We start from the raw sequence: 9,722 nt of genomic DNA on the forward strand, positions 1-9,722 counted from the left end.
TATATAGAGAGTGTCTATGGTGAGATCTCATAGGCGAGTGGGCTGGGTATAGCTCCCATGAGCCCCATCCATTCGACCCGGCGATAAGGAATTCTGGGAGTCGTAGTCCATCACTGCCCGTGGCCCTTTCCTTTCTGTTACTTTAGCAGCGGCGACCGGGCGTTCGGAGATCATCGCCAGGCTCTCGGGAATAGTCGGTTCGCCTCGCGAAGGACTTCGGAAGTGATCGGAGGTACTTCGGAAAAGCCGAAGCGAGCCTTCCAATGACAGCAGTGGGAGGCGAGGCTTCGTGTCTGGCGAGGCGTTTCGTTTAGAGAAGGCGGGCGCCGAGGCCAAGCAGACAATATGGACAAAAGAGGAAGTATCCGGGGCACCTTTTCGGGAACCTCGGATCCTTTCGGCCTCTGCAGGAAGCCCCATATCGGTTCTCCCTTTAGGGACTGTTGCCTCTTAGGGGCAATTAGGGTCCGCTTTCCTTTTGAGCATTTCACGAGTGTGAGAGAGGAATATACTGGATTTCATGTTGGAAGAATAGCCCTGATTACAGTACTTGTTTAGCCATTCACTTATTAAGGGCTATTATAATTTTTTTGGAAGTCTCCAATTTCCAAAGTGGATTCTGGACCAGTTGTTTATGAGAAGAGGGAAAAAGTCATTTCTTTAAAATAAGCTATTTAATAAACGCAGCGATAGGCTGCTGCAGTCAGCAAAACCACGAATCATGCATGTGGAAGGAATTTCAGCAACCTGCCCTTTCATTAGCATGGTTGGGAGGTTTTCAGTTGTAAGAGGATGTTGATGCCCCTGAATTAATATATATATTATTTGAGAATGAGCTATAACGAATATATATTATTCGAGAATGAGCTATATAACGAATAAATAAGTTGTGTGTATATATATGTGTGTGTGTTGCCTGATAAACTGTTCTGTGTAACCTGAAGGATGGTATTTTTCTACACCAGAAATGACAGGGAAGACATGGAATTAAAAAGCTGGAGGGGACTAATGCCCGCGTGCCTCCCTTTTCAGTCCACACATACAAAACTTGGGCCAAGTGAACCAAGCACCCTTCTGAAGGAATCTGGGCACAGCAACCCGACCAATCAGAAAACTCTACACAGTTTGAGCAGGTGTGCTGGAAAGGAACAGTTACGTCTTCATCTCCCAGGTGGCACTTGGGTACATTCGAAAATGTACCTGTTCACCACCTGGGAGGTAAAAATACAGCTTGAAATGTCTCGAAGGCACAGCTTCGCACCACCGTAGATCCCACTGTTTCCCTCCTTTCAGAATTGCATACACACCCGCTATGTAAATAGTGACTGGGATGTATTCTCATCTCAGCTTGGAATCCATCCCACATATACCATTTTATTTTTTTCCCAAACACCTTTCCTTGTGCTTTCTGTGATTTATTTCCCTGTCTCAGGCAACTTTTGTTTTTCCTTCAAGTTTTTTTTTAAAACCACCTTGTGATTTGCCTTACTTCTCTCAGTGTGTAATCTTTCACACATCCCACCAACTTCCTTTGTGTTTACTTGGTGCCTCATACCCTCTGCTTCTTTTTGTCCATTTATTTTGTCCTTCCTCATAACCCTTGGTTTTACTTATTTTCTTTTTGTTTTTAAATACATAAGTTTTATCTATTTCCTCCCTCAGAACTAATTTCACACTTTCCTCCACAATGCGCAGCCTGCAAATTGCTTTTTCCTGTTCTGTAAGACAAGCCCTGACAGGGAATGGACCTTGAAGGGGCACTGACAAAGGCCCCTGCTGGAACAGCAGCTTAGGCACAGCTTGGGGAAGTTACATTTTTAGATTTAAACTCCTAGAATTTCCCAGTCAGCTTGGTCACTGGCCATGTTAGTTTCGAAGGTGCTGGTCATAAGGCCCTTAATGACCTCAATACTTGTCAGAATGTCTCTCCCATAAAGCAGCTATTTGTCCCACCTTCTCCTAGCAGTCCATGATGTTAAAAGGGGTGACTCCCGAGGAGGCTAGGAGAATTAATTCTAAAAACCATGCTTTTTCAGTCGTGGCTCCTTTCTTCTTCAACAAGAGTCCAAAAGAGTGCTTGCACTAGGGGTTTGAATGATTGAATGAATGAATGGTAGTGAAGAATTGGTCAAAATAAGGGTTGTAACCTCTGAAAACAAGAAAAACCAATAACCAGCAACAACAAGGGTGGCTTTTAGAAAGGCAGCCAGGGTCAGCCCAAGACATTTTGCTGTCTGAAGTAATCGCTACGATTTGTTGTTGTTTGGTCATTAAGTCGTGTCTGACTCTTTGTGACCCCATGGACCAGAGCACGCCAGGCCTTCCACTGCCTCCCGGAGTTGGGTCAAATTCACGTTGGTAGCTTCGGTGACACTGTCCCACCATCTCATCCTCTGTCGCCCCCTTCTCGTCTTACATTCACACTTTCCCAACATCAAGGTCTTTTCCAGGGAGTCTTCTCTTCTCATGAGATGGCGAAAGTATTGGAGCCTCAGCTTCAGGATCACTCACTACGATGGCACCCACTAATTCTGTGTCCAACCCAGTTGGGCTGGCAGTGAAATCTTCAACACAAATGACAACGAGCACATGTGAGCCTAGGAGAGGGGATTCCTACACTATCTTAGTGTAGGGCCTCCTTAGAGCTACTAAGGATAAGAACTGTGTTTTCCTGGATTACAATTAACAGAATTAAAAAGCCATAATGGGATGTCGGAATTGTAATTTTAAAAAATTAACCTTCCCTATCCCCAGGATGTTTAACATACATAATTCTGTCCTCCCTCGCAGCCAGGGAGTTGAGGGACAGTTCCTTCTCAGCCTGATGCAATACATTTGGGTCTCTACTTAAGAACTTAATCCGTATTGGAAGGTGGTTCTCAAGTTGAAAAGTTCTTATGTTGAATCTGCATTTCCCATAGGAATGCATTGAAAACCATTTAATCCGTATCTGCTCTTTTCCGTCCATAGAAACTACAGTGGAACCTCTACTTAAGAACTTAAATCTGTTTTGGAATGGTGTTCTTAAGTTGAAATGTTCTTAAGTTGAAGCAAAATTTCCCATAGGAATGGACTGAAAACCAATTAATTCGTTCTGGCTGTTTTTTTTTGTTATGTAGAGGTGTGTTCGTACATTAACCAAAGCTGGTTAATACGTACTCTACCACTATGGGGAGAATTTTTTTTTAACCTAAGATGACCTAAGGTTAAAAAAAGAGCAGGAAAGGTTTTTTTTCCTGTTCTTATCTTGGATTTCTGTTCTCAAGTAGAAGCAAAATTTAGCAAATGGAGCTGTTCTTAAGTTGGATTGTTCTTAAGTAGGGACGTTCTTAAGTAGAGACCCCACTGTAGTCTCATTCTGTATGGAAAATTTGTCATTCTCTGCTGTTGTCTTGAGTTTTGCCATGCCAAGACTCCCTGCTAAAACTTCCCCTTGCATTGATGCTTCCTGTGAAAACAAGATCCTGAGCTTATAAACTACTACCCCTTTTTAAGTATCATTTTTCACCTACTGTTCTGCAAAAAAGACTGGGAAACTCTGCACAGCTCAATGCCTTCCTGAGAAATTTTGCACAGGAAGGAAGCTGTCCTGAGCAGGAATTACAACAATCCTGTTCATCTAAGTGTTTTTTCTGCCTTTTCCTGGTGTATCCTGCACAGGAAAGGTGCTATTCTGCACAGGCATTTTAATAATCCTGCACAGCTTCATGTTTCTTCTGCCCTTGCTGAATGAATCCAGCACAGAAAAGATGACATTCTATGCAGGAGTTTTAATAATTCTGTGCATCCCAGCATTTCTCCCAGAAAACATGATCACTGAGGCTTCCAAGAAATCCTGCAAAATGTCCTACAAGATTTCTTGGTAGCAGGAAGGGGAGAATCTAATGCAGAGAGATCTTCTTGCAGGAAGAAAAAATAGTGATATTTTTCACCTTCAGTTTCTCTCTTGAGAATGAGAGGCTGTGAGATTCACATTGACCCTACATTGGTGATCATAGTGACTTCAGGATAGATTGACTTCGTCAGGAAAGGATTGCATTAGATCAAAGTTGAGGCCTTGGGCATCCTTCAGGCCCGGCAGCCCACCTTCCTCTGATTTTTGCCAGCAAGTGTTTCTTGGAGATCTCAGAATGATATGTGTACTGTATGTTTTTGAGACTGTGGCTCAGGCAGGATGGAGATAATTAACAAATGATTGATTGCCTAGCTGGCCCTGATTGATTGGGAAGGGAAGCAGGCTTGCACTGAGCGTCCTGCACTCACTGTGAAACGGTTGGAGGGCTGCGACGCAGATGGCGTGGGCGCTCTGGCTGCTATTCTCCCTGTTCTTGGGTGGGGGGCAGTTTTTTGAGCTGCAAGAGGCCATTGAGGAGCTGCAGAGCGAGAACACAGAGCTCCAGGGCAAGGTCCAGAATCTCACAGAAGCCTTGAGTGAACTTAGACTCTTCATTTGGAATCGATCACAGGGTGAGACCCCAAGATCCGACAGCAGCCACCTTTCCCTGCACCACCAAACCTTGCTCCCCCTACCACCTCACCCTTCCTCTTCTTCCTGATCCTCTTTTTCCTCCTTAAAGGCAGATTTATAGAAGTCTCATGTTCTTGTGTACAAAGCAAGTTTCTAGTCCTCATGCGTAAAGTGATAAGCTTCAGAATCTGTGGGTACTAGTATCTGGTGAAAAGTCTAGGCAGGGATTTGGGGAGCAAAGTGGGATAGCTCGTGATCAGCCTGGCAGGGTAACGATACCATGTCTGCTCTTTGTATTGAGCAGAAATCCTCTGTATACCAGGGTCCCAAAGACTCAGATGTGCTAGGAAGGTATTACTTCAAACACGGTGATGTTTACTACTGAAAAAGATGAACAAAAACTACTTCATGCAAACCCTGTGGCAAGCAGATGAAGAATAAACTGTTCTAAAGGTAGCTATACATAAAGATATGTCCATCTGGGTTTTTTTTTTTTAATGCATGTGCTTAGAAATACTGTAGAACTTGGGTGATCTGGAGTCAGAATTTTAATACAGACCTGCTGTTAAGTACCAGTAATTGATAAAACTAATTTTGTCCACTAGGCATGTGGGTGGTGTATAATTGTACACAGTGTAATCTGCCAATCATTGTCTATCCAAATAGGCCATTTTCACTGGGAACAGCTCCCTCCATGATGCTAGCATGTATCTAGAAATCTTGAACATCTTTATGTTTGTGGAGAAAGGTCGTTTTAAAAAGTGCACCAAAATATAAGAAATGGGAAGTCCAGCAAATTGTTTACTGTTAAAACAAGGCGTTAACCCAGCTATGGTGTCTCTCTCTTGGCTAATCGGCACATAATTTATTATCTATTGAATACAAACGATTTACATGAAAATCTTTGTCCAGATATTTTTAGTGTTGTGATGTACAGTACGTTCAATATATTAGATTGCTGTGCCTGACATGGCAAATCAGGGCTTGGATGTTGTAATGGACTGGATGAGAGCCAGTAATTGAAGCAAAATAAAGCAGAAGTGCTGTGGGGATGTGGCTTGTGTGCCCAAGAGAACAGCATTTTCTGCTCTGCAAAATGGAGTAGCAGCCCCTGTGGATGGAATGGAAGGGTAACCTGCATATCACAAAAAGAGAAAATGAGGAAGAAAATAGAAAACGTGCCATTCCAAAAAGAAGACAGTTTTATATGCAGTTTGCATGTGCTTATTTTTATGTGTAGATGCCCACATTTAGAAAAAAAAATTCTGCAGTCTTGCTGTAGCTCTGCGGGTGGGAAGTCCATTGTTGTCTGTTAGCGCTGAGTGGCAATAGGAATGAGATTCTTTTTCCAAGGAAGATGGGGGGAAGTCCTGGTGTTGAGGAGGAAACCTTCAATGTCGGGAACAATTGAAGGCTTTCCTAGGGCAATGCACTGGAGTTCCTTCATCCGAAAAATATAGGACTCTCCTCTACTAATTCTTCCAACTAAGGAAAGAGTCCTTTGTAAAGAGTTCTCAAAACTTTGAGAAACATGTTTAAATCTTTGGAGGCCTGCTTGGCTTATCTTTGCTTTCCTGTGGCATGATAATTTCCCAATTATCTGTGTTTTGTTAACCTCCATATTAGACTTACAGTAATGTGCTTTACTTTGGACTGGCTTTGAAAAAGAGAAGCTATGGATGAAGCAGCACAAAGCTGCTAAATTGCTAACTAGGACTGTCTGTTGTGATCACACTGTGCCTACGTTATGTCTACTGCACTGACCTGTAGTCTTTTTCTGGATCAATTTCAAAGGGCTGTTTTTGACCCTTAAAGACCTTTGGGGCTTAAAACTATAGTGCACGTCAATGGCTACCGTTGGCCATATTGTGCCATCTAATGGATTGGTAGGTACATGGACAGTCAGGTGGTTTTTCCTGGTAGTAAACATACATGACTCTATCCCAACCAAACGTGACTTATTCTGCAGTGGTGGTCGTGGTGAACTATTCTAACCCTTCAACAGAATTTGGATACTAAACAGTTCCAACTGTAGGATCTAAACCCAAAGTAATTTGAGGTTTGGCTCAGTTTCAATGCTCTTTTTTCGGGTTACGGCTCAATTCTTTAACTAATAAGTAAAGGGTTAAAAACAGGCTATAGGAGCCGACTGGCATTAATAATGCAATCATGGTTGCTTCAAAAGGTGTCCTTTCACTCAGGTTCTGATTCATCTGCTGAGCACCTTCTCCGTGAACACACGCCTTGCCACCTAGATGTCCACCGGCACAACGCAGCTGCGCCCCGCCTCGTTGCATCTTCCTCATGGCTTATTTCTGCCCTGTCCCTTGTGGCTCTGTCATCAAAGGTCACTGGCTGAGAAAGAGAAACCTTCCAGTTTGGACATTGGTGTGTGTACACGATACTCTTCTGACCTTCCAAGAGGAGCGGTGACATTTCTGAGGAATCCCTGCAAGTTCATAAACTGCCCTCCGGGGGCAGAGATTGCATCCTTACACTTGCAATATCTGCACCAGCCTCCAGGTGGCTCTTTTCTTTGGACTCCTGCTCCACACAGAAGATTCTGATTGGCTGATTGGCCCATCTTGTTCTGGCAATAAAGGATTGTGAGTTCGAGTTCTTCCTGTGTTTCCTTACGTTAAAAATTTGGACCACCTTTTAAATTGCAAAATAGATTTGGGCATTGTTCTGTTTAGATACGGGAATTCACAGAACAGGGCATTACAGATAGAATATAATATGGATGGAAGTAGAATAGTTTTCTGATCAATTATAAGCCAAACAGAGTTCGGATTCTTCACTCTTAAAAAAGAATTATTTATCTATTTTACAGAATGCCCCATTTTGCACCCATTCACCTGTAGCTCAATGGATACAAATACTTCATGGCAGTGTTAACTATTATAAAAGCAACTTTAATGCTGGTCGGGGCATTGTGTAGAGGACTTTATCGGGTACTGGTATGGAAACCTATCACTTATCAGGATATCTCTAAAAAAGTACATCACGAACCTACTGAGTGACCTCATTTCACAGTAAATAGTTATTAATAAAGTGCTGTGTTGAATTTTTGACAAGGTAATTTGCATGTGTTCTCTCAGCCATCTGACAAAACAGGGCTGTTTATGAGATGGGCTGCAAAGAGTGATTGGATCCTTGCATTATTGCAATTTCTGAGCCTGAAAGGCAGTAAAATACTAATGAGATACAATCTACTGGAAATTACATTTTAGTGCATCAACTTGCTACAGCCCCTGTCAGCTCTTCCAATTTCTATATTAAACAGGCATCTGTGGAAGCCCCACCAAGTTTCACCAGCAGACACGTCAGATTGGGAGAGTGATGTGACATGTAAGTGTATGTGTAAGAGGGAGAAAAAAAAATACAATTATCATAATAGTCGAAGAAATTCAGAGCTCAAAGGGACCCTATGGATCATCAAGGCCAGCCCCTGTCAGATAGTGGGGAACTGAACTGTGGTGAATTGGATTCCCAACCAGTCCATGTACGTGTGTGAGAGAGATGGGGAGAGAATGGAAAGAAGTTTATATTATTATTTAGAATATTTATATCCCATATTTTCTTCAGTGAATTCAAGATGGCTATCCAGCTATCTTAAACCTAACCATAACCCACTTTGTTTTCATAAAAAAAGCAACATGCAGTAAATCAACTGAAAAGTCTTATGGTTCACTGAGTACAAAAATGCAGAATTAGGTCTCCGCCTAACCACTACACCATCCTTCAGTGATGAACCTCACCATGATACTGAGAAAAATCATGTTCCTAAAAGGACACATCATTTTAGGATATAAAGTTGACTTATGGTACAGTTGTACTGTGGATTCCACCTTTCTTTGGGGGGGGGGTGAAGTTTCCTATGGGTGATTTGCTTACTTACTTCATTTCTATCCCATCTCTTCCCCAAGGTGCTTCAGACAGCATATAAAATGAAAATGGGTTTCTCTCTCTCTTTTTCAGCACAATGACCCTGTGAGGTAAGTTAGGTGAAGCCATGGTGGCTGACCCAAAGTCATTCAAGGCCTTTTGTGGACAAGTGGAGATTTCGATCTGAGTCTCCCTAGCCATGTTCTGGAAACTGAGACGCTGCAGCCTGGCTTCAGACAACTTCACTCAATAGCTTGACTAAAGCAGCCAAAGCTTCCCCCATTACTACTATCTTCTCGCCTGTAAAATCATTACCCAGCTAAATTTCTGCAAGTTGAGAGGCTTCTGACAAAAGCATAGGAGCACGGCTGGCGGAAGAGACGCAAATCTTTCTAGCAATCCAATCTCTTTCCTGGTCAGGGCTGGGATGCTTGTGGGCTTTAGGTGTCACCTGTCCACAGTGATAAAACTCATCAGCTCATGCTCAGAGAACACGACTTGCCTGGATTTTTGTTCTGGAGCTGAGCCGACTCACTTCTTTGCCTGTGTTTTGAAACATATTTGCCTGAAGGACATCTCTTGAAAAGTCTTGAAAGCTTGGACTGTGAATCTTTGTGCCTTGTTAATTGACCTAACAAAGACATTATCACAACATGCATACTGATTGTGAGGGCATGTCCAGATCAGCCTTTGCCCCACTGTTTGGTGCATTGTGAGGGCAGATCGGTTCGCTCCTTTTTCCATACAATGAATGGACCAGTTTGCCTCCAGGGTGCCCCAGCCCGCACTATTTTAAGCCCCAGTCAGGGGCCTCTACTTTTTTTTTGGTATAGATTGGTGCACTCTAGATTATTCCATTTCCAGCACATGCAATTGCTGGGAACCGACTAAAATTGAGCCTGGCAGCTGTCAAAGCTGCCAAGGCTGCTGCTGACTTGAATTTCCGGTATCAAGTGCTTAATAGACAAGCCACTACAGGATATCAGCAAATTGAACACTTAAGGAAGCAAAGAAAGGCACCTTGTCATTGTTTTTCCTTTTTCCTTCCTCTTTTTTCATTGGGGTGAGGGGGTTTGTCTGTTGTGTGCAAAAGAGAAGCAGAAAAAGCCGGAACAGCTGGACGTGCAAACAGAGAGGTATGCATGAATCTGCAGCAGAGTGTTAAGAGTTTCTTTTATTTTTACACTCGCACAGAAATCCTGCTGGGGAGGACAGACACACCCCTTCGCTTTTTCTGCTTTGCATCCTCTAAGTACTGTAATCCTTGTCTCTTCTTGTATGTGTCCGTATAAACAATACAAGATACAAAGTGGGGTCGGGAGGAATCCCTTTCTTTTTTTCTCCACTTGTGAGTTGGTGGGTGGTG

General features: G+C 42.9%; 1 protein-coding gene and 1 long non-coding RNA gene across 2 annotated transcripts in view; one reads left to right on the forward strand and one right to left on the reverse strand.

Moving 5' to 3' along the window:
• TMEM238 (transmembrane protein 238) overlaps positions 1 to 9,722 on the reverse strand; it is a 196,677-nt gene that overhangs the window by 68,821 nt on the left and 118,134 nt on the right. The window lies entirely within an intron of this gene.
• LOC140701313 (uncharacterized) lies at positions 100 to 7,084 on the forward strand. The gene is made up of 2 exons (XR_012080255.2): positions 100 to 232; positions 6,670 to 7,084. It is a non-coding gene; the product is annotated as an uncharacterized LOC140701313 (long non-coding RNA).

This window comes from Pogona vitticeps, chromosome 6 (assembly GCF_051106095.1).
Source record: "Pogona vitticeps strain Pit_001003342236 chromosome 6, PviZW2.1, whole genome shotgun sequence".
NCBI classification, from domain to species: Eukaryota; Metazoa; Chordata; class Lepidosauria; order Squamata; family Agamidae; genus Pogona; species Pogona vitticeps.